The sequence below is a fragment of the Gallus gallus genome, chromosome 3, assembly GCF_016699485.2.
Source record: "Gallus gallus isolate bGalGal1 chromosome 3, bGalGal1.mat.broiler.GRCg7b, whole genome shotgun sequence".
Taxonomy (NCBI): Eukaryota; Metazoa; Chordata; class Aves; order Galliformes; family Phasianidae; genus Gallus; species Gallus gallus.
In genome coordinates, this window is record NC_052534.1 from 88,590,901 (window position 1) to 88,617,188 (window position 26,288).

Here is a 26,288-nt window from a genome sequence, read left to right on the forward strand (position 1 = left end):
TGCTTCATTGGTTTCCATTTGCCACAAGGTGAGAGTTAATTTTAAAGCAGCAGTATATGAACTCTGTTGAAAGGAAAAGCACATGCTGGAAACTGAGGGAGCTTATTTTTCTTTTAAGCAGGAAACCTTTGAAGGATGGATGAACTGAATGTGAGAGCAGGAGGAAGGTATGTTATAATTTCTTTTCTTCAAACCACAGGAGAAATATTCTTAATTTTCCAGAAGACAGACTTTTCTTAATGCTTGTGATATGGATTAGTTTTCTTTTCTGTTTGATAAAAGTATGCAGTGTTAACTTTAGTAACTAAAACTGAACAGCCAGTTACTGCCAAGTACGCTGTATTGAAAACTTCATTACGCCATGGGAGAGAGAAAGTGTTACTGTGGTTTCTTAAACACTATGCACAGATTTACGGCCCCCCCCCCCACCCCCCCCCCCTAAAAAAAAAAGACTATGAGATAGCTCCAGGCATTATGAAACTCTTTAATAGATGATGATGTTACATACAGGCAAAGCATTGCCTGTGAACTATATTTAAGAGTCCTATGGCTTTGAATGTATACTTGGTCTAGTATCATGCTAGATTAAATTTAATTATTCAAAATGGGATCCTGATAAGATGATTCCTGTTTATTTCAAATATTTTTTTGGTGAGAACTCCAGGTGTAACAGAAAAAAAATGAAGCTTGTGGGTTTCCTTCTTTCCTAACAGAGACATCATCAGAAAAGTCCCTACTGCACATTAGATAGAACTAATTAGATAGATTCTTAATATTTCTAGGTTTTGTCAAAGCACAGCAAGTAAGTAGATGGATACTGCTCATGTTTTACTTAAGTAAATATATTTTCTTTGGTCTTTTTATGTTAAGTAAAATAACACTTTATACTTTTAATTTAGGTGGCAAAGTTACCTCTGAAAAAACCTACTTAGGTTGCTCAAAACACGTTCAATATTTTTTAAAGCTTAACCATATGTTGTAATATTAATTCAATTTTGAAATGCCTTATCATCTGGCATTTTTATCTTTGAGTGGATTTCCTACATATTTTCCCATGCTACAGATGTGTTTTTTGTTTGTTTGTTTGTTTTTCTGAGTTACATCTGGCATTTAGTAATTGGGCCTTTCCTTCAGGCAATAGCCATCTTTGGACAAAAATTACAGTAAGTCTAATTTATTTATTTATTTATTTTGTGTGTTTTATCTCAGTCTCTTCTCTATTATGACAGATTAGTGCCATATTATTTGGGCAGATAAATGAATGAGACCATGGCTGTCATTTGCTTCTTCTGTCTGTCAATAACCATTTTCCTCTAGATGCATACAAATTTTACAAAAAGTAGTAGATTGTGTACAGTTCTGATCTCTTGATCAAAATAAATAAATTCTGGTTCCCTCTTTCTCCTTTTTCATTTCTTTCCTTTTCATAGCCTTTTTTCTTCCCTTTTCTTCATTTTTCTTTTCCTTATTCCATTGTGTTTAATTCCTCGTTCTTTTTCTGCTGTTTCGTTTTTTCTTTCTTTTTTCTCCTCTCCTTGGACATATTGTTGCAGACATATTAAACAATTGTTTAAATAATTTCTTAGGAATTGTACATCATCGTTTTGAAAGACCAAAATAAATACAGTCACCTCCATCTCAAAGGAAGAAGCAGATCAACAATGGTATGGGGCACTCCAATACCTGATTAAGTGTAACTATTGCACAACAAAAACAAACAAACAAAAAAATGCAAAGCATCTCCAGAAAGGGTGTCTCTGCTTTGTCATGTAAGAAGTTTAAAGGCATAGTTATTGATGTGGTGTGGGAAGAAATATTTTTTAGAAAATTGTAGAAAAGAATATCTAAAATTTAATTTGCAGTATTAGTTTAGGGAAATGAATGAGAAATTTGAAGTACTGAATGTGGGAGATCTCTGTAGCTGCTGAGCATTTGTGATTCAAGTGCTTTCACAAAAACATCAGTAAAGAAATCATTACATTGTCTCTTACTGAATTCACTTTAGTTATTGTTTGCTAGACATCATATTACTGTTATAATGGTAAGCTAAGAAGCTACCTAAGTGACACTTGAACTTCAGTCTAACAGCTGTAGTTTACTACTAACTGTTATTTGTAGTGGTTTGCTATTAAAGAACCAAAACAACCCTCAATCTAAATTCCAGCTCCAGGAAAAAAAAAAAAAAAAATCTAGTTTCATGTGTTGTTTCCATGTTCTCTGTCAACAACAAATACAATTTTATTAATATAAGCCCCCTTGTATTTTTCAAGGAAATCTGTGGTTCCAGATCATGCCTTTTCTATGTGATCTCTGGAATATTTGACAAGAGACTCTTCCCACAGCCTTCCTTTCTGTCTCTAAATAGACGGTTGAAAACTTGCCGCTATTTTTGACGGTGTTATAGGAAAGAAACCTTATTATCAGCAATTTGCAAACTAAAATTTTTGTGGTCTACTGACATACTCAGTACATGAGCTCAGACATCAGACTGTAGATAATATTTGCACTGTTCAAACTCAACTTGTTATACCTTATAAATGCGATGCTTTTTCCTTGAGCGCTGTCAGACTGCTGAAATTGAAGGATGGTGGAACTACTAGAGGTGAGGCAAGGAAGAAGTACAGAGCAGTTGACTGGGAGCATTTCTGCATGGTGGAAAAATGCTCATCACACATGAGCCTGAGGTGTTTTTGTGGAGAAACATTTCTGTACTTATCACAGTGATTCTACGCTATGGAGTGTCAAATGTTGAATAAATAATATAATTAAACACATGGACATCTCAGTGTGGTTTTCATTACACAGATCCACAGATTCAGAACATTTTTTCCATTTCAACCCCCTAATTTCTTAAAATTCCATGCCCATGCTTTATCGTTTTATACATCCAGCACTTTCACACAACCTGTCATAGTCCTGAAGGCAGTTAAATACAATATAACTCTTATTCTTACACAATTTTCCCCTAAAAAAAATGAAGGATAAGAACCCACTGCAGGCTTTCCATACATTTGCTGGCAGACTCCTTTCCTAAATGTTGTTGCTTTTTTTAAAAAGGAAATCTGAGCATCTCATCCGAAACGTATGTAGACAATAGACAATAGGCATTTTTGTATGTGTGTGTAAACTCAGCACTGTCAATGCCCATCCTCTGGCAATCTTTACCCAGCTATCAAACTATTCCATCCTCCAGGGTGGTGTGATCCAACCTGCTCCCTGGGAGTGGTCATTGGCAGTGTGTTAGCTGTACAAGCGGCAAGTATTCCAAGGAGTGCTCAACCTGTATAATAGTATAAGGAATTCAGCTTCAGGACCCTTGCCTGAGCCCTGACACTATTTAATTTGCAGATACACAGTCTCCTTGTTTAGAGAGGAGACTCTCTAAATAATAATAATAAGACTGTAAAGACATGTTTTAACCATGTTTGGTTCATGCAAATGGGATTAACCTGTAAATTACTACCTTTTCCTTTATGATTGAAGTGTCTAGAATCAAAACTGTATTCACAAATAACTGAGCCCTACTTCTTTAAGGAGTTCCAAAGAGGAAACATATACAGATTTCACAGCATGTTTTTACCTAGAGTTTTTTAAAGTGCACAAAAACACCAAGATCCAGTCTCATTAGGCTGAAGTCATATCACAGTCTTTTTTGTGGATTCCTCTCTCTCATCTAGGGTGATTTCTATTACTGTTTGTAGGTACAAATAGCAGAACACCATATTACTAAACCCTGCTACAGTGGAAGAGTTACTTCAGAGTAACTAGGCCCCTGAAAGACCCCTTTCTTTCATTATGGGGTACGTCTTTTATACATAATTTTAAAATATCAATTTTATGTGGAGAATATTTTAAAATATCAATATTATGTGGAGAAATAGTAATTCATCTTTTCACACTTTACTCATAATAGAATTGGAAACATATTTGGAAGTCAGTTGGTCTGAAACAAGAGTGTGACCTATGGATCCCCTTCTAGTATCGTTGTTAGGGCTGTGGGAATTGCAGTAACCTAGCAACTTCCACAACTTCACATTCATCCTTGCACAGGCAGGCCATGCTCACAGTGAGTAGCCTGGGCTCTGGGCACCAGAGCAGTTTGCTGCCGAGGTAAGGACAGTCAGTGTATCAAGACCATTTTTACTGAAGACCTGCATAGCTATGTGAAATTAATCAGAGATGTGTAGCTTCATTAAGAAATCTTCATTAAGAAAAGTTAATTAACTTTTCATCAGACATCCCAGTAGTCCTAGGAACCTGGAGGTCATTTAATGTCTCCTTATTCCAGGTATTCACAATTTATCTGTTCTTATTCCCTGTGAAATTTTGCCAGTTTTGTGCTTGATCCCAACAATGTCTCCCCTTACTCCAGTGGTTATTTTTGCTTCTGCAGTTGCTATCTCCCTTCTTATCTCTTACCATTCTGATTTAGGGAGTCTTAAATCACACAGTGGCAGCTACAATTCTCATTATCTATTTCGGGTTCAATTACAGCTTACTTACAGTAATCAATGCTTAAAAAAGAATGCTTGGCCTACAGGGAGAATAGAAAAGAGACAGCAGATAAAAAAGGCAAATGCAACCCTGTAAGGACAAGAATGAACCCAGAATTAAAGTCTGTAATTGAATAAAGGAATGAAATTAAAAGGTTAGAAGGAGAAAGAGAAAGAGCTTATGAAAAAAAGTGAGACTCAAAGTCTTGTGAAAATCCAGTCTGAAAAAAACCACATTTCTGCTTCTATTATAATGTACAGAATTTTTTATTAAAATGTGGAGAAAGGGACAGGATGAAATGGGCTCAAATTATAGGGAAAATACATATATTAGAGACTGATATATTTATTTATTTATTTTCTGTTTTTCTTTACAAATGAATGAAGAAGCTAAAGTAGGCAGCTCATTCAAGCAAGGAACAGCAGTACAGAACCCAGTAATCAGATGATCATAGAATTGTAGAATGTCTTGGGTTGGAAGGGACCTCAAGGATCATCAAGCTCCAATCTCCCTGCCACAGGCAGGGCTGCCAACCTCCATATCTAATGCTAGACCAGGCTGCCCATGTGTTACACAAAACCCTGCTGAAGTCATGGTGGAGAGCCAGGTGCTCAGCTGGGAACACAGAATACCTGGTGACATCACAAGCATGGTGACATCACAAGCACTGGCTGTGGTTGCCACCAGTGAATACTACAGCCATTAGTGCTGCACAGGAGTGTGGACACACTGCATCAGCCCTCATCCTGGCTGGCAGTGATAGTGGTGGTGGCTGACAGGTGCTGCCCGCTTTCGCTGATGGTGTTGCTCAGCCATTGGGCTGGTGTGTTAGCTGGAAGGAGGAACGACTGCAGCTGTGCCTGGGTAAGCCACAACTGTAGGTTTGTCAAACATGTGAGTCGTACCAGTGCATCCATTGCAGCTGCAGCAAGAGTAGATGATGGAGTCTTTTTCACGACAGGAACACAAAATGTCTGCTTCAAGGTATATAACTGTTGATGAGATGGAGAAACAATACTTGCTGGAACAAGTCGTGGCAGTTAGATGCAAGTTGGATCTAGAGTTGGCACAGTTCTTGCAAGCAGCTGCTTCCAAGATGTTGCCCTCCTCAAGAGTCTAAACTGAGTAAAAAGAAAGATGGGAAAATGCTTATTCCTCATTATTCTTCCCTTGTTGATACTTTCTGTAGGGTTCCTGTCCAAGAGGAACTTCGCTCTTTCCCTATGACTCAGCAAGGAGACGACTGCTACTTCTATTTCTACTCTACCTGTACTAAGCTATGGTTGGGTTTCTTTTGCCTGAATTTTCTTCCTTTTCCTCATTTTTAAGAGAAAGGAGCGGAGCAGGGGGAGACCTACTGGTGATGTGTTACCTTCATAACCAGTGGGATTCTGTGCTCGCTGCTAATAGCCTGGGCTAATAGCATGGACATGTTTCAGGCTGTACTCTTATTTTTGAGTGGTTTACTTTTGTTTGCAGGAGGACAGCTGTCCCTTCTGCCACTGTGAAGCGGCTCTGGGGTGTAAATGGATCTGCTGACTGTGGATGGAGGGTTGCTGTTTCAGGAGCAACTGCAAATTCAGACACATGAGAATTGATGTGAGTGTTTGCCTAAAGATGTGTTCTCCAACTTAGTCCACAAAACCACTTTTCATTGCTGTAGGTGGGCTGAATGCACTTCTGCAGGCTAGATACATTTGCTGTGAAAATCTTACTGGTTTCTGTTTCTATAGGGGACAGGAAGTATGTAGGGGGAAGAGAATTCAATGTCTTAGGTATATCTTAGTGAGAGATGTTTGCGCTAGGTGCCAAAGGCATTTTCTCCCCAGATGCAAAAAGACAGCATTGCTCAGACTTCTCAACCTGCTGGAGCAGGGTGGTAGGAAAGAGCGGGCACTGACTTCCTGCCAGCAGGGCTTGGCTGTGGTCTATCAGGCCTTCTCTGTCCTGGATTTCTTCAGACAACTTTGTTCTGGCTTCTTGAAGTAGTGAAGGGTAGGGCAAGGAATGATGGTAAAGAGCTAAGTCTCTGCCCAATAATTTCAGATGGACTTAACCACGGCATTTGAAGGCACTCTTTCTCCTGAGTAATGGTAGCATTTTGTAGATGTATTGGTTTAACCCCCTGAACTAAAAGCGCCTGTCTCCTCTACCTGAAGGATGAGGAAGCAAAATATGCCGAGTGGTTACAGCTTATGCAGATGTTGTGAATATGCTCCCAGATGTTTCCTTTAGTGATAAGTGATGTTTCAACTCTGTGACAGTCCTATCTCTGGCATGACCTGGAATGCTGCATCTCTTTGCAAACCTCGTATGCCTATCTCCATGACCTACCCTTTCTTTCTCTCTTCAAAAGAAGAGCAGTGAGATTCTCTGCTATTAGGAGAATCAGCCACGAGGCTGTCAGAAAGCCCACTGCTCTTTTCTTCACTTGAAGGAATGCGGTGGGAATGGACTGACCCTACCACCAAGCAAAAGTGAGTTTCTGATGGCATGAAGCATGAAAGACTTAATCTTGAATATTACTTCTGAGTGGGTGCAGGATGTCAAGTAACCATTCACTGGAGAGTGCAGGGAAGAGTCATGATAAGTGAAATATTAGTTTATGTTTTGGCTGTTAGAATAGTGGTGTTTTTTTTCTGGAGACAGAAAGATGCATTGCAGGTCTGTGTCAACTGTAGAAATGGCACAACATGTGAGCAGCAGAAAGGCAAATGTAAGAAACTATGCTCGAAAATTTGAAGTTTGTGGTTGACCGTGCTGAAACCTTCCTCCAAAGAGATGCTCTTCAATTATTTGTTTTCTTTCTGTCAGAAGCTGACACAAGCGGCCTTCCTCTGAAGAGCGGCCTTGCAGAAAGTCTGGGGAACCAGACAGAGGTTGAGAAGGCACCAAAGAGAGGTACGGATACTAAACAGGCATCTGGGTTTGATGCCACTGTCTTTCTACTTAGATTTTCTAATTGTTCTTTCCTGGGACCATTCTCTGCATGGTCTTCCTCCCATGGCCTGGCTGGACAAAAATGCAAGCGATCTGAGGAGAAGAAGGGAAACGCAAAGCAACTGGTGTGCAAGAAAAGAGTTAAGGCTGAGCACAAGGAGCTTGTTACAGTGTCTCAGAAAAGTAATGCTGTCACTTGGGATTGTTCTGTGTCAGAGTTTTCCTTGCCCTGGATTATTACTGAGTGTAGCTATTGGGCTTCTTGGTTCCTTTGTATGTGTTGTTGGTAGACAGAGATGACTGTGGAAAAGGTTGCTGATAATCTTGGACACGGCAATGTAATTCCTCTGGTTAAAGTTAAAATGTATTTAACTTTGCGGAAGGGTTGTGGGAGTGATAAGAGAATGTGGATTTCTCTTGAGGCACAGCAAGACTGTATCAGCTCTCTCTTCCTCTTACTCTAGATGGATGCAAGGTGGCTGTGAGGCCTATTGATTCGAAAACCACCTTCCCCACAAAGCAGAGACGGAAAAGAAAAGCAGCAGAGATTCATCCATCTGCTGCTAAGGACACAGATGAGCCCCCAGCTAGAAAACTACCTATGGTAAGAACAGTGGCAAAAGCAGTAGTAGATATGGAAGGTTTACATTGCTCTTGAAGAAATTTGAGAGACTACTGAAGAAGATTCTGAGATTGCTCTGCGGTGTGAAGGATTTTGTCCATTGATGCTGCACTGTTAAAAGCACCCAAGGTCACTTGTAACCTTCAAGAGAATGCTTCCTTCAGGAGCACCATGGTTCTGTATTTGGGTTTAGGCTCAGTAGTGCTGAGGGAAGGGAGGAGTAGTCCTCAAAGATCATCTAGTGTTCCACCTGTCCTGCTGTGGGCAGAGTTGCCAGCCACGAGATCCAACTGCCTGGAAACCCATCCAGCCTGGACTTGAATACCTCCAGGGATGGGGCATCCACAACTTCTCTGGGAAAGGAAGTTACTTAGGAACCTTTTACCTGTGCTTTATACACACTGCCTTGTTTCTTCCTAGGTGATTCTTGCTTCAGTCCCACCTGAATACACCTTGGTCAGCACTGAAGTCATAAAACTTCCAAGCAGGTGATGACCACAACTTGTTCTTCATCAATGCCCTTTTTCCATTAGACATAAGATCTTTCACATCAGGGGAAAAATGGGGTGTTTGAGATGTATCATGGCATAATCCAACAAAGGAAGTGGTCATCTGAAATAATTTAAATTGCTTACTCAAAATCTCTGCTGAGTATGTCATGGGTAAAAATAACTCAGTCAGTAAACAGGTTTTTGCAGAGGATGACTTCTTGACATATTTACAGTCAAAGTAACGAGGGTGCCAATGTGTCTCTGCTACAAAACCTGACCCCTGTTTTCTAGACTCAAACCACTCTATCTGTACAGATAAATTCCCACTAATATAGTGCTGGTATCTTGCACTATAAAGGCAGCCTCAGGTTAACTGAATTGCCATCCCTATGTGAGTGTGAGGTGCAGGAGGGGTTAACTACTGATCTCAGAGATGGTATGCTGAAAGTGCAACTCCAGTTAGAAATGTAATGTACTGATTATTCTCTTCCTTGTTCTCCCAAGTCTGGAACTGCTTCCAGGAACACAGGCATACTCTGTGGCACAGTCAGAGGTCTCAAACTCAACAGCCCATTCCTCACAAGAAGCAGATAAGACGCAGCAGCTGAGCTGCACAGAGGCGGGGAAAGCACTCGTCTCTGAAGATGATGACCTTCAGAAGTTATTGATGGAAATCACAGGAGAACTGGAAGGAGAAAATGATGTGGACGCTGAAAAGGGTGTGGATGAGCTCCTTCTGGAACTGTCTGAGATCACTGACAGCGTGATACCACAGTCTGATTGTAATTTTTAAGACAAACAACAGCAACAACCAATTAAAACCAACCCTGTTCCTTTTCAACCCTGTTCCTTTCCTTATTCTGAGGGGACACTTTTTCTGAAACTTTGCAATGAGTCTTAAAGCAGAGTCAAACTGGTAAAAATCATTGGTGAATGGATTCTGTTCTCCCTGTTCTCCCAATTTCCCTGTTGGTCAGAGTTCAGGGGCTGTGTGAGCTGCCATTCCCCAACAACATCAAGAGAAGCCAGGGCAAAGTCCTCTCACTCAAGTCAGCCTCAGTTATCGTCTTTCAAACACCATGATAAAACATTCAGGAACAACAAGAACAACAAGAATAACAAAAAAATCATCAGTATTTCATGAGAGGATTAAATAGACAAAATATTTAACTTAAATTTAAGATGTAAATAATGAGGATATTTAGCAGTAGCCTCAGTAGTATGTCCGATGGAAAGCCAGGTGGCTTAATTACAATGATCTACCCAATTGTCCCCAATCTGAGCTGCTTTTGCCTTATTTTCCATCTTCTTTACCTCTGCAGGCCTATTTAGCAATCCTGGCATTGGTTTTATACCTGCCAGTTGAACCTTTGAAGTGATCTTTATTTCATATTCATAACTGAGGCTCAATTTCCAATTTCCTTGTTCCAAAACATGGACATGCTTGTCACTGTGATGGAAACATTTCTCGAAATGCCTAGCTTTATATCCAGTACTAGTTCAGTCTCTAAAAAAAAAAGAAAAATCAACCTTTTCTTTAAGGTTTTGAAAATGAGAGTTGATCTGTCATTAGGCTGTGTGGATTCAGCATGCAGTTCAAGGCATTTTGTCACCTTCACTCACAGAAGCCCTATCTTCTAGTTTCTAGATTCAGTGTAACTCTTCTCTGTTACACTGGGTTTCAGTCAGGTTGCATTATTCTCAGAAGTACATTCAGTCAGATCATCCATATCTCTTTTTATTCATCCTCTGAAGCTTCTACAAGATGTAGAGTTAAAAAAAATACATATATTTTATTATTAAATACATATGAATAGGGGCAGACTGGGAATTAGGAAAAATCTCTTTACCATGAAGGTGGTGAAATACTGGAACAGGCTTCCTAAAATGTGGTTGATGTCCTGTGGTTCTCAGTGTTCAAGAACAATTTGGTTAATACCTTCAAGAGTACTTTTAATTTAAATTTTTAATTTAAATAATAGTATTTAAAATATTTTTATTAACTTTTTGTTATCCCTGAAGAGATGAGACAGTTGGACTAGATAATTTTTGTAAGTCCCTTCCAAACTGACTGCACTGCCCAGCTTGAAATCATTGACTTGAAATTCAGTTGTTGGCCAGTAACACATGGAATATCCTGGCTGTTAAAACTAAAATCATTATTGTTTAATATCTTTGTCAGTAAACTAGATGATGACATAGAATACCTTCTTAGCAAATTTGCAGAACACTACTAAATTGAGTGGACCAATATTGGATTAAAGTTTGAGATGAAAGTATGACTTACATCAAGATAAAATGTCTTCAAGTTCAAATGCAGGAAGAAATTGGATGTGAAATTATAGTTCTCATTTCATGCATTCAAATAAATCTTTCAAGTCTATAGATTGTGGAAATAAAAAACATGTTGAAGTAAAAAGGAAGAAGTTGTCTAAGCAAGTGATGACCAGTATAAAGTAAGCTTTATATATGTATATATACGTATAGCAGTTTGGGTAGAATTCTATGGAGGCAGATATTTCCCAACCTTATGTTTTCTTTGTCAAGATAATTTATTTTAACAGTGAAGAAATTTCATCAGTTTTTCCTGTCTGGACTTCAAAATAGATGTTTTATCACTACAAGAGAATTTAAACTGAAGGTGTTGAGGAAGATAAGGTTTATTAAAAGAACTGAAACTAGGCAAAGAGCTAGCCAAAGGACAGGCAACAGTGGATTGAGTAAAAGTTTGAAATATCATGCTTGAAAGTTTATTTAATCGTGAATAACTGATCTTACAAATGATTTTGCATAGTATTTTCATTGATGATGCATGCAGAAAAAAAGGTCATTTTCTAATGAACAATGGGTGTCACTAAAAACTAAAAACTATTGCTGGTACACTAGAAGACTGATAATACCATACTGTAAAAATATCATACTAATTATTAATGCTGTATATAATCCTGTTGCCCCAAGTTTAGGAAATATTGATTCAAGTAGGGTTTTATAGAGAGAGCAGTACTGAAATCAAACTGATGGAAGAAATTTTCACAGTAGATATGGTAAAATGAACTTCCTGCTTCTTTCTTATGAATAGATCAAGACTGGTAGTGGTGGGGAAAAAAAAAAAGAAAGAAAGAGATTTTGTTAAAGTAAAGACCAAGATGAACTATAAACAGCTATAACCTGACAAAGCCCAGATTAAATTCCAGGTATTCAGAGGAAAGATTACAGCCATAGAAAGAATGAGAATCATCCAAGGAACTTTCAAAAAAGAAATGTATGAATTTCAATGAGAATTGTTTTCATATTTTTAATTTACTTTCCACCAAATCTCAAAGCAAAATGTAAGGTATTTGTCTGCCTACAGACACCCAAACTGGAGAGATTAACTGCTAAAGCAAATTTCTACCATCTGCTCTAACAATATACAAGTGCAAGGGAGTAGGAAAATGGATAGGGTGTCCTTTCTGCTCTAAGTGAAGCAAATATCCTATTTTTGGTGTGAGATTATATTTACAGCAAATTCAGACAATCTGGATGTTGAGCTCTGGGCAGAGAACTGTCTGGGGATTCAGTTTATTGGTAAAAGTAAGGAGGAATTTAAGAAGATTTCTGTAGCAGTTGAGACCCCCCAAATACTGGGGATTTGTCAATTGTATATGTTTGTTTTTGATAGAAGAGGCTCATTTTTCAAATTATTGTTTGAACTAAATATCCTGAACTTATCTGAGGATAAAAAATTGTCAGATGTAGGAAAATAGAAGAAATTTTACTTATTAGGAAAATACCAGTAGGGAGAGAACTGGATTACTTCAGCAGCAATTACAAATATGTATATTCCTTGTTCTATTTAATTCACCCCAGAGACTAAGTTTACTGCTTCTGAGGTAAATTCTCTGACTTGTAAAATAGTCTGTTGACTGTTGTAAGATTATGGACCTCTGAATATCTTTCAGGGATATATTTCATTTTGTATAAATAATTCAAAAATCCAGAAAACCAGAGGTTTGGACTGAAATTCCCAAATCCAAAACGTGGTATGAATTCAATCTTCAAGGTCTTGCTCTAATATTTTTTCATATTTGTCAGATACTAGGTTTATCCTGAAAGAGTGCAGGAAAACGTTTATTTCTCAAAACATTTATGTGGTGAAAAATGTATTTTCTGCTCATTTCTTAAGGAAGATCCAATAAACATCTCAAGCAATGAATCATAAAACACAAAGATCTCAGTTCTTAATTCCACATAGGCCTATTTCATTTCAAACATTTGCTATCGACCTTGTAAGACACCTGGTGTGCTGAAGTTTCATTGATAACTTTTGATATTTCATTTTTATGGAGGAGATTATGAACAGTTTTTCCTTTCAGTGAGAATTCATTGGGATGAAAAAATTGAGCAGGGGATAGGTGTTCACATATCCCAAGGTTAGATACATAACCTTGCTGACCGGTTTTCCTACGGTCTCCATACACTCAATGCAGAAAAACAGATTTTGATCTTTGCAAGTTTATTCAGAGTAGGACGTTGGCATTTCAGAGGAGAATCCTTCTATATTGCTACTGATTATCCTGCAGCATGTACATTCCCACTGTCATATTACAGTTTTGAGAAATCAGTGTTTTCTATCAACATCAGTTTGTTGAAAAATTCCCAGTCAGTGCCAGTTGGCATGTGTTTACAGATAGCGAGTCAGCCACACATGCTGTCCGCTGGCACTCTGGGCTGTTGCTCAGACAGACTCTATGATCTGATGAGTGTTTGGCAGGTTGGTTGTAGTGAAGTGGCAAAGAGATATTTCTGTCATCTGCTTCTCCATCTCCCATGGCGGTCTCATGGAAGTTACAAGGTCTCTACACAGAGCAGCAACTCTGAGACTGCAAATGGATGTTGAAAGAACCTGATAAAAAATAGCTTTTATAATAGAATGTGGCTGGAGAGATTGAGCACTGTTAAGCTCCTGGTTAGCACAATATAAAAATACTTATTTTAGGGGAATAAGCAAAACAAATGTAAAAATAATTACTATAAATGTTTTCTTTGACATCTTGCAGTCTGGTGGCCTGTAGAAATTTTTGTCAAGAGAATTTTTTTTTTGAGAACAAGAAATATTGATTTATCTAAACTTTGCATTCCTCTTCTGCTTGAGTTACTTGCTATACTTGATTTAAATTTATGAATAATTACCCACTGCATAACATACTCTCCCTCTCAAATGACACTTCTGGTCAGCTGTAACCAAACTAAAGTAGAAACCTCAGTAAAGATGAAAAAAGGATTAAATTCCGCCATACCCTAGTCTGTCAGTACCATATGGATCCAGTGTTTGGTTCAGTGTGCAGCTGATTCAGGGCCTTCTACTTCTCAGGATGCCACTCTGAGTTGCAAGAACATTTCACACCACAATACAAGTCTCTGTTTATTCAGCTTACTTACCAAGGCCATAGTTCCACTTAAATAGCCACTGCTTTCCTCTTTTGTACGATCACATATTCCACCTTAGCATTAGCTCTACATATGGTGGCCTGAATTGTATTTTTCTTTGCAGAAAACTTGATATGAGCTTGACTGCTACATTCTCAACCTTAATCACTTACTAGAGTTTGTGCTGCTTTCCCTCAGTTTGTTTAATGTCTTTCACAGAATTTTCAGTGTCTCCAAATTCTTCTTTTATATTTTCTCTGATGTTTTCATAAGGATATCTTATTTATCAGAATTCCAAATCTAACTCATCAAACTTAGGATTTCCATTTTCTTCCTAGCTTTCCTTACCAATTTGTAGGGCTTTCTTCTACAGCACTTCTAGAGGATGCTTTTCCTCTCACTCTTTTCTTCCCTACCCTATTACACTTCATTAAAACTGTATTAGGTCTGACCCTAGGTTTGACTAACACTGCTGCTCTTTCATGAAAAGCAATGCTTAAATTTTCATTCATATTCTTTTCTGTAATAGAGGAATTGGCTGACACCTTCTCTGGCATGTAATTCTTATATTTGCAGTTGCTAAACATAGAATCATAGAATAAATTAGGGTTGAGTAGTTATCTGGAGGACATCTGGTTCAAACTCTAAACACTGAGTTTTTTTCATTGGTAACAGTAGGACTTATTCCTGTTCACTCTGGGTTCTATGACTTCGATTATGCATAAAAGGGCAATTAAAGCTATTTTCCAAATGTCATGCAATATACTTTATATTCTTTGATGATAAATGCAATCAACCTGAAGGAATTAAGCATTTTGGATGTACTAAGCTGTTTGATCTTGTTAAAAGGAGTGATTATAGGAAGATTTATCACAGTTAGGAGCCAAGTACTCTCACAGAGTATTAAAGACAGACTATTATAACAGAGTTCTTCAAATGAGGGCAAGTATGAGCTGTATCATTGAAAAACCACTCTTAGTTGAGCTTATTTTTATAATCTGGAATGGACTTTCTTTGAGAGGATCAACTGCCAATTCAGTTTGTAAATTGCCTGTGAGTAATGTATGATGTCTGATCTGATTAATTGAAGGTCATGCCAATCACAAAGCTAATAAAAAAATAAAAAAATATAAAAGCAATTCTACTTGAAATATGAAGTAGCTGCAGTATGCCTGATGGTTATTGTTGAGAAATTGATCCTCATTCTTTTTTGAGCTAATATTTTCTTTCTGAATTAAGGATAATCATACTAGTTAATATTTCTTTCCTTAACTAAATCAAAAATATGTAGAGATTTGTTTGGTCTTTGTCGTACTGCTATGAGATAGAGCCAGATTTTAGGTATATGCAAGCAAGATGGATGAAAGAGAAATACAGGCTTAATCTTATCTTGTTAAAGTTGAGGAAATTTTACATTTGATTTCACTTAGAACAGGTAGAATCACTGAATTACAATCTGAATATAGTCTAAAATCTTAGTAACACTTAGTACCCCTTTTGATATGTGGCAAATTGCTGGTGCATCTCATCTGGGTAACACTTCTAAAATACAGCAGCATGAATTAAAAACTAAGAGATTTTATTTTAGTAGAATAAACAGGACTTATTAGTATTAAAATTCTTTTATATTTCAACTGATAGTTTCCATTGGTTTGTGTCCTAAAGGGTAGGATAAATTCTTAGCCTTGGCAACATGCATTCACTGAACTTCTGAGATATCTTCCCTCGGTTTTCTGTAACTTTGCTTCATTTTTCATGCCCACTGGAGGTGAAGGCTTATTCTGATTTTGTATACGCACTCCTTTGTACATGCCTCTAGAATGCAGTATCAGCTTATTACTGCTATTGTAACAATGATTTCTTATGATTCAGTTAATATTAGGACATCTTGTCCATCTCATTGTTAATGAAGAGTCATTTCCCCACTACATTTTCAATTTATTTGAACAATCTACATTAAAGTAACTCAAATCGAAGGGGCTTCCACTGTTCACACTGGGAGGTTACTTCATTATTCCACATTGCATTATTCCACACTTACGTGATGTACATTAAACAAGTCTGCTATTTCACTACTGCCATGAATATTACTTTGTTCTCATTTTTAGTTATTCTTTTTACACAGTATTCAAACTCCTAAAAAACTCAAGGAAAGTAACTTTTTCTTTTTTGTTTTAAACACTACTAGGAAAATATCTCATCTTTTCAGAAAGAAAACTTGCCCTGATTCTCCCAGCCTACTGGGACCAAGTTCAGAGTTTGACTGCAATTCAGCAGATGTTTCAAAATACTTTAAACAAATGTGTGAATTTCATCTAACTCCTGCTTTTAGTCTTACAGAGAATTTAGTGAAATTTACTTACATTGATCCAATGGCAAAACGTTAAAAAAATGCTGACAATCAAAATGAATGCTACTGCACAAGAGCAAGTGATTTGCAAAATTTAAACCAAAGTACCTGGGAAAATGCAAAGTGCTTACTCACGTACTACTTTTCTGGAGCAGGCACATAACAATAAAGCTGAATATTCACCTATGTTACTGAAGTGTATTCTCTTATACCTACTTTTGAAAAAAAGCAGAAGGTATGGAACCCATGCATGTCATTAGGCTTACAGCAGTGCTGCAGAGCTTACAAGAGGAGAATTACAGAGAGGAAAGGCTCAGTGCCTCCGTAGAGGTTCTGGTATGCCTCCAGTGGCCCTCTGTGACCAGAAACTTAGGGACCAAACCACTTGCTTCTTCAGTGGAATGGGAAGGAGGAAGGGCTGGGGCAAGGGGGGAATTCAGGGAGTTCTATGTTTTCAGAGATTGCGTTTTGCAGAGATTTTACATGTCAAGGGGTAGTACTGCTCAAAGGATGAAGATATCTGGCCTACAGTGTTTGATCAGACTCTAAATTAAAATTAAGTGAAAATCTAGGTTGATGTTGAAATGTATTCCTTGGTGCTACTAAATTTCTAATAAGCTGGATATAAAAGGTTATAAATCATACATGTAGTCTTGCTCTGTAATGGCACAAAACAAAGTTGAACATAATTTTTAGTACTCTCTTAAGGAAGAGATTGTTCTTTGTAAGCTCAGTTAGGTAGTTTGTTATGCATGAATACATTATTCTAGCAGACTGGTTCTCACAACCAGGCACATTCAATTCATTCAATTCTTAGTGTAAAAAAGTCACACGTAATATTTGTAGAGATTTTCAAAGCAACAGACATGGTATTTTAAAATCATTTTGTAGAGGATGAAGACTCGTATCAACATGGGCTTCAAAAATGATGGAAATGTGAAGTACATTTCCATCATGCCTAAAAGCACCATGGTAAACTGGGAAAGGGAGACTGCACTACAACTCCTGAGTGACTACATTTTGCGTCCAAATATATACCACTGAGTCCAGGAATCCCCAGACATGGTGTGCTGCTTCTGCCTTGTTTTGCTGTTTCACAGAAGGAGGAAAGTATCCTGCTGCTTGCTGGTGGCCTTCAGGGAGGTGTTGTTTCTGCACTCCTGCACATGGCTGTACCAAGTGATGCATAACCCAGAAAGTGAGAGTTCTGAAAAGATGCCCTTTGCAAGGGCCAGTGGGGAAAGAATGAACATGTACAGCATTAGAAGGGGTAATGTGCAATCCCACTAGGCTAAGGCGATACTGTAGGTAAGGGATTAACCCAGGAAAAAAAAAAAAAGATATTATTCCTTTAAAAATGAAGAAAGGAAAAGCTAATTCAAGTAAGTTGGAAAGGACTGCCTTAGCTCTGGAAAGCATTAGTAGTCAAAAAGTTCATTGCTGAAAGGTAAGTTCCTTAACTAAAAATAAGCTGTTCAATTGATGAAGCATGTTTTAAAATTACATAATTTACTTTATGAAAATGCTTAGACTTCCTGATTCTTGATCCTTCCTAATGGTTAAGTTGATCCTTTCATTCCTCTTTTCAACATCAAAAGAGACCTCTGCCGCATATTATTAAATGGGCAGTTACACTGAGAGAAATAACTCAATTTAGTGGTTGGGAATCCTGAAAGAGGGACAGCATTTCTAAAAACTGCATTTAATAGTTTTGTCCTCGTGTTGTTTAGTACGAAAACAGGTGTTTAAAATTATGCGCATAGTTGTTTAGAAAATATTGTCTCTTTTTATCCCTGTTAGCTCGTATGGAAATCGCAGGTTATTTGTTTTTATGCCTGTTTGTTATTTGCAAAAGGAGGAAGACATCTTTATCATTAGACTGTATAGAATGGTTGCATCTTGCAAGAGTAGCTAATTTTGAAGGACACAGATGTGCTGCTTTGACACAGGCCAACACTGAAGGCTATTCAGTTGCAGAAGCAGATATTTTTCATCTCTCTGTAAAATTAGTATCCAACTCATTTCTTCCAACAAACAAATAGATGGGCAGCTGCACATCATGCACAAGGTTAGAATAAGAATAGCACCTGCTAATGCCAGGAGTGGACTTTTCTTTTCAGCAGCTTTCAATATCCTAGGTTTAACCAGAGATGCATAGCCTTTCCCAGTTCACAGACCAGAATAAAACTGTTTTAGTGATGCTGGCACTTACACTGCAGACCATGCACCAGGATGCTGTGAGGGAGATTTTCTCTAGCAGAAAACAGACAGAAAACAGAAAATTCATGCTATGGTCTCCTTTGGTTTCATTCAGTTTATTATTGATCATATTACTCCATAGCTGCATTCATCTCCATCTTTTCCAGACATACTGGTTTATATTTTAGTGAATTTAAGCATTTTTAATATTGAAGACTTCTTGTTCCTTCCTAAATGCTCATTTTTATTTGTATGAAAAACTGAGAATCATCTGAAGGACATGTCCAAGAAAAGCATTTTTCAGGATATTAAGACATGCTATTCAGTACAAAAGGGAAATGTAATGGGCCTTAAACTGAGATAAACAGGACAACTTTGGTGTGAACTTAGGGAAAAGCATGCAATAGTTCAGTCGTTAAATAGCTAAGAGCAGAGGATGGTCTTACTAGAAATTATCCTTCTTTTAAAAACAAATGTCCATGAAGGAGGTCAGAAAAAAATATGTAATACCATATACATTCCTTTTTATTGATATACTTTTAAGTGTTTCTTGAATCTGTCATATCGGGCTTTATCTGGTACTGTTTGAAGCTAATGGAGATCACCGAATTGACTTAAGGCCTTAGTTCAGCCTATAAATGATCTAAATGATGTGCTAATTAACTATGTATATTAATATCTCTACTTTGCCTCCTCCAGTTGGTGGTCCGATTATTTTACTGTATCTTCTCTTAATCATAAACCTCTGGAAGAAGTAAGTATTTTCTTTGACAATAGAGCTACCTAGAAAACGTGAGTAATAAATGAAATTTGGAGAAAGGGGGAAAGAGCATTTCAAATATAAGTTTACTGGGGTGGTATGCAAGCTTGTCAGCAAAAATAAAAGGTCAAAGTTATGCTCCAAGATATTTTCAATAACATATTTTATTTCCCCAAAAGATCTTTATACACTACTCATTGGATTTTGGCCAAGGATTTTTAAGTGTTTTTAATATTGTCATCTGTTAATTATTTAGACTGTATGCTGTGCTAGACAAGACACAATCTAGCTATGTGAGAAAACACATTCATTGATCACTGAGACTCTCTGTAAAACATATTACCATTTAGGAGTAACTGGAGAGTAGAGGGTAGAGGGTTTATGTTTGGAGAATCTTGATACAACTACTATAACATTCCTTCTGCCTAAAGTACTCTAATATACACTAATAATCAAGTTAACTCTCTAATATGCAGTCATTATACTATTCTGGTCAATATAAACTTAATTTATCTTTACGAAAAGAGGTAATGTCCTTGAGATGATCTTGTTGCCATTCAGAGAGGTTGTTATCATACCATAATAGCATTCAAAGATATAAATGGGGAAGGTTGAGAGTAAGCTTTAAGAGCTAGTTTTGAGGCTTGACAGCACTATGGCACTCTTATCAGAATTAGCTAGATTGCAAAAATGTGGCTTTCAGTTTAAGATAACGTTTGTTTTCAATTCTTTCAGGCTCTTCCTGCTACTGTATCTTGGATTATACATTATTTTATTAAAGATTAGTGTGAGTTATGAAGTCCAATAATAGCTTGTCGTAAACCATATGCCATATACAGGGAGCATAAGCCTCACATGGTTCCTAAACATACTGTTTGTTGTTTTATAGCCTAATCCAACAGCCTTAGCAGACCCTTAGGAAATTAGGTCAGTCAATATATGGAAATAAGACCATTTAAATATGTTTTTTAAATATATCACACAGTGATTTCCTCTAGGGTTCTGTTCACCTTAAGTCATAAGCTACATGATTATTAGAACAATGTAAACTGTGCATCTATAAACAATTTTGGGGTACTTTTCAAAATATTGTTCTTTTTTTGACCTGTCAAGCAGCAGAGACAAATAACATAAATGTAACCTTACAGTACCAAATCCATTTTTACTGAAGAAGAGCTTCATATATTTCTAAATGTTTCTCAGTTTCTCAAGTAAAATTTTATGATGTATCTTTGTTGATTTATTATATCTGCATGTTTTTTATTACTTCTTTCTTGATCAAGACTTCATAGATATACCAAAGATGCCAAGATTTCAGTGCAACTAATGGGCTGACATACATTGCTTGAAAATAAATTTTCTTGACTCTGCTAAATCTTAAACCTGTGTCAAAGTACTCTTGTGAATTAACACAAAAATCAGCAGTTGTATAGCAGGAAGTGTCTTGTGAGACACATGCTCCTTTCATTGAAGGACAGGCTCAGCACATCCCTAGCCTAGTATATGACGCATGCTCCATTCATTGAAGGAGGTGCTCAGCACATCCCTAGCCTAGTACATGACAGAACCTATTGCACAGCTACAGGACATTTGCTCCAAGAGAAGAAAAGACCTTTCATAAATGCTTTAAGTACATTCTGCTTTTTCACAATGTAGGTTTTGGATACAAGATAATCCTTCTGATATAATACAGTCATATTATCATGTAATTTAACCATTTCTTAATTAAAAACAAGAAACAAAGCTGTTTTTTGTCGATTTTATTGCCACAACCTTGTTAGTCAAAACTTATCCGTTTACACAATATCTGAAAAAGAAATATGTATTTTTGAAAATAAAGTGGAAAACAATGCAGTTAACAAATAATCAAAGCTTCACATGGCTCTACTAGAAGCATCTGTTGTACTTAACATTTAAACTCTAAGATTGTGTGCTTTTAAGTACCATTTGTCTGTCTGTTGATAAGACTTGAAAAATCCTAAAAGCCTTCAGCTATTACAACCCACATTTAATCACTGACTGGACAGAGGTATGAGAAAATGTCTGTAAACTCAGGGTTTGGATTCTGCAGGCTTTTCTGCATGAGTGGATGTCCTCAATGTTAGAATCCTATGGACTTCAATGAGCTCTTCTGCACGGACAGGATGCACACAAAGTTTGCATGATTGAGACACTACTGTTAAAAATACACTGTCTCCATTAGAAAGCTGATTTTTCTCACATTTACGTAGACCTAAATGGCAGGGGACAAAATGGCAACAAAAAAGAGTAAATCTAATGTGGTCATATTAATATTTAATAATGTATCCTGCACTGAATAGATAATAGGTTGATAGCTCAGCCATTCTCTTGCCCTGTGGGATTCAAATCTTTGCAGGTAGGTATAAAAGGGACTTGAACTTTGAATTTACATAAGCAAAATGACTAATCTGCTGGCTAGAATCTTCTCCATGTCTTTTACTGTTGTTGATATTGATTTATGTTTTTGTTGTTGTTGTTGGTTTGTTTGATATTGTAAAAAGAGGTAGAACACAGCTTCCAAAACAGATGAGATTGTGTAACAGGGGAAAAACTAGGGTTGAGGTAATGGAGTTATTTCAGATGGTAAAGAAAGTACAATCAGAGTGACATAAAAACTTATATCAAAGGCAGTGAATGATTTGTCTCACTCATCCATTGTGTATATCTGTTAGAGATGTATCAACATATACATATCAGTTTCTGGGGGCTTGCAATTATACTCCGTTTATTTTCCCCCTTTAATGGTTAATTTTATTTGCAAATTGGGGCAATACTGGGATGTTCTTCCTCTAAATTTTTATATTTTCATCTCTTAGTTGTGGTAATCCTAAAAATACATTAATATGGATTCTTCCTGTTTCTTCTTCTTCTGACACATTCTGCAACAAATGACTTGCCAGTTGTTCGCTATTATGACTATCATGTCATTAGTTAGACAGCCCTAGAGAGATTAGATAAAATTTGTGCAAATTAAGGCTCTTAATACAGTGGACCACAAAAATAAAGATGTCAGTTTGTGTGAAGCTGTGGAGTGCAGAGAAGAAGTAGTAAGTTTCTTAACATCTAAAGCAAACATCAAATTTCTTATGTACATTGATTCCAGAGAAGAGGAAGGATCATAAAAGTCATTTAAAGGATCCTAGGTGTATGAGAGTTTGATGTTTTAAATAATATTTGTCAGGAAGTTTCAAAATTTTTCATCTTGCAGCACAGAGAAAAATAGCTGCAGGTCTTGGAATACGTATTCTCTCAGTGCAGAAAAACATCCTTTCTAAATTGCAACTTTTTTCTTTTTTCAGAAGAAAATGATTTAATTCCCAAGTTGATATAAACCTGACACTGCATACAAGCAAAATCCACACTTCTTATGCTGTTGTTCCTTCAGAAACCTTCATTTTTAAGGAAACATTCAGCTACTGAAATTCTACTTAAGAGATTCCCATTTCCTAACAAGGCTGCCTCTTGGGGGTTAAACAGCATGGCCTTGAAGAATGTATTCTATTTTCTGGAGTGGCCTTTCTATTGAAGAAAAGGCTAAAAGTGCAAACAGAAGCAGTGAGTTTTCCTGGTAATGAGCCTCAAACCTGACCTTCATAACCCATCAGGATACTGCATTGTCCACATCTGCTTTAGTGATTAGCCTCTGCTTTCGGAGTGTGGCCAAAGCTGGATCCTGGTGCCAGCAGCACAGAAGTGTTCGTTTCGGTGTTGTGTGCACACCTGACACCTGCTAACTGAGGTCGCCAAATTCATTTCATAAGCCAATGAACCCCTACTGGAAGACATTCCAAAACATTGCATTTTACAATGGGGAAAGTCAAGTTACCTGAAAACGCACCGTGTACATAGAAAAGAGTTACTGAAACATATTTTATTAATTTTACCAGGCTGGGGTATTTTTTCTTTTATTAGTTCCAGAAATTTTTATTTATTTACATATTGTATTTCCCAGAAAGGAAAAAGGGAGAAGACCACACAGAATCAGTGACCTTACCTGCTGCAGGTCCCACTCATTTCAACAACTGCTACTTATGTATAGCTGATGGGATAGCTGACAACCAGAAAATAAAAGCAATAGAAATTCAAAAATAGAATAGAACAGAAAAAACTTTAATATAGAAAAGTTTTCACAGGTAACAATATTCTAATGTATTATTATTTGGCGACGTGACAGGCATGTTTTCCTGTCTTAATCATTTTATATCCTAAGCTTTAGTTAGGTTTTAGGACCCATGATATGTGCTGTATGTTTGGATCTTTCTCATTTTTAATTTTAGGAATAGACTTTTTCACATACTTAAGTATATCGCTGAACTGTTATTTCCCCTTCATACACAGAGACTATTATCAAAACACTCACTGTTTTCCCAGAACAGACATTTTGGCCTTACAGTAATAATTTTTTACACCTGCTCACTGAGCCCACCTGCAGCTTTTTAAAATATATGTTGAAATTTACTCCCAGCTGTTCCTGTGGCTCCTGTGTTCCTGTTGGCCTGACTTCTTCATCAGAAATTTAAGATCTAAACACCTACATTTTCGGAGCAATCCACAAAAGTGAGTAATTCTGCACACATGGATACTTCTCCATTTGTGCTTTGTAGGAAATGACAATCAAATGCCTTCAAAGGTACTGGTCAGTTATTCCAAGCAGTTTCTGCAAAGACTATGGAATTCTCAGGGGGGACACTGAGTAGTCTGCAAATGTCAAAATTTGCTCATTTCTTGAGCATTTCTTACACAATTCTCATGGTCAAGAAAGCACTTTCAGCATTATGACATACAGTGCTCTAGCTGGCAACATCCAGTTTAGAGGATGTTATTCAACCCATTTTGGATCAGAAGAAATCAGTGTGTTAATTTGTCACCTCAAGGAGCCATAAGCAGCATGCAAATCAACGTGAAGAACATTTTCAAAACAAAAATCTGATGAGAGTGGATGATTCAAAATACTTGAAGATGATGCTCTGGTGCCACATTGATAAATATAGGACAGATCTTTGGAAAAAGGCAAAAATAAATAATAGGAAACATCAAACAGCCTTTCATCCCTCAGATCATTAACAACCGAAAGAGCTTACCACTTGATTTATGTTGGATAGGGTATAGTAGCATCAATCCAATCTCTTAGGAAGAAAGACCAGATTAACAAAAAGAGATTTATGTCCTGCTTGTACTCCAAAGTCCCACTTAGATCCCACTTTGGATAACTAAGTAAAAAATTACAGTCTCCAAATCCATGCTCAACTGCTGTCTATCCTGAAATTAGCTTGGTACCCCAGATTATATATTCACTTTAATTTAGCGTTTTCTGTTCTTCTCTGGGAAAGACAGGATGTTACTCATTTGGAACACAAAGACCCTTAGGTGTAAGATTTGTCAAAAACTTTAGACATCCTTCCCTCTGTCTTCCTGAAGATGTAAGAGTCTGTTTTAAGGATTTAAGGTCCAAACAAACGTCTGGCAAACACAGAGAGTTCTGCTGCTTTCTGTCAGAGGGAGGCAGATTATGGCTCTCACCAGTTCAGTATTTGAATAAGACTCCCATCCAATTTATGAGTGACTGAAGTTTTTCTTGAAAGGAATGAAGTTTGAACTGAAAAAGCTCCTGTACTCTCCAGGCGGTGTCTCTTCCAGTGTGGACACACTTGCAACTCCTTTTGTTCACTTCAGTCCAGGCATTGCATGACACACAAGGAGTTTTCAAGCCGAAAAGCTATGGTTGAACACAACTCTAAGCTAGCCCATTGTTTTGAAAAGGAAGTGCTAAAAAAATGAGAGCTCTTGCTTCTCTACACCATGAATACAGATTAATTCTATCTGTCTAAATGTCTGCAACCCTAACTCATTCTTATACAGAGACTGGAAGATATGGTGGATACTCTCAGGCTGTACAGTAACATTACTAAAAAAAAAAAAAAAAAAAAAAAAAAGTATTGTACTGGAAGTCAGAGAAGAAACTAGAAAAAACACCGAACAGAAATGCTTGTACTTCAACCATTTACTGATTTTCTTGCCAGGCCAACACCATGATAGGATAAGCAAATTTGGATATGTTGTTACCAGTGTAAAGACTGTTTTTATTGACAAGTATTTTCTTAAAACAATGAATTTAATTCAATAATCTTAACTTTCAAAAAGTATCTACTCCAAAATAGTATTGTTTATAAGAATGTATGTTTTGTTTGTTATAGGACTGAATTGGAAGCTAAGATGATCGCAAAGAAACATTTTCTACTATGGAGTTCATATTCTCCTGATAGAGCTGATTGGTCACTTTTTACATACAGTATATAAACATGGCTATGGGCTCACACAAATGATGAAGTTTTCAAAAATGATAGAAACATTTGCTTGAAAAATATTTAGGGTATTTCCTAAATGTATTATTACTGATTTCCCACTTCAGCTTCAAATGCTAAATGTTCTTTCTTAAATTCTACTTCACTGGAATTTTAAAACAAATGTCAATAGGCAGCAGCACTCAGTACTTTTTATTGTACACTCAAAATATTTATTCTTGTATGTATTTTCAATTTAGTATTCTTGTAAACACAAATATTCCTGGGAAGAATTGATGGACATGTTTATTTGTTATTATATATTTATTTTTCTTAACTAAATGAAATTCAGAGCTGTATTACTTTTACACAAAACTCCCTTCCTGAGCTCATAGCTTTCTTTATAACATGCTCTTCCATGCTCAATGACCCAAACCAAGCAAGGCTAGGAAGAAACTAAAAGTTCCCAAACATATACTCTAGTAGAACAAATGGAAAAACTATATAACAAAGCTGATGACTTCTTTTCAGAAATCAGGACCCTTAAAGTGAAAGAATAAGCCATTTCCTTTCGAATGTCTGAGCTTAGTTCCACTGATATGGTCATATATAAGGAGACTACTGATTTCTAACATGAATACTGTGGAGTCATCATCTCTAACTTCCAAAAGGAATAAAATGACCTCTACAGAATGGATGGATCTGTTCTGGGACTGGAAAA

At 36.9% G+C, this 26,288-nt stretch overlaps 1 long non-coding RNA gene across 4 annotated transcripts; it reads left to right on the forward strand.

The window, feature by feature from the left end:
* The first annotated feature begins 88 nt into the window (after positions 1–88).
* On the forward strand, positions 89–20,587 carry LOC121110165. 4 transcript variants are annotated; one of them, XR_005858151.1, is made up of 7 exons: positions 89–167; positions 1,135–1,163; positions 5,974–6,093; positions 7,309–7,395; positions 7,899–8,038; positions 8,477–8,544; positions 9,052–20,587. It is a non-coding gene; the product is annotated as an uncharacterized LOC121110165 (long non-coding RNA). The 4 variants fall into 4 exon arrangements; XR_005858149.1 differs by lacking the exon at positions 7,309–7,395; XR_005858150.1 differs by lacking the exons at positions 89–167; positions 1,135–1,163 and adding an exon at positions 5,170–5,358.
* Positions 20,588–26,288: the final 5,701 nt, after the last annotated feature.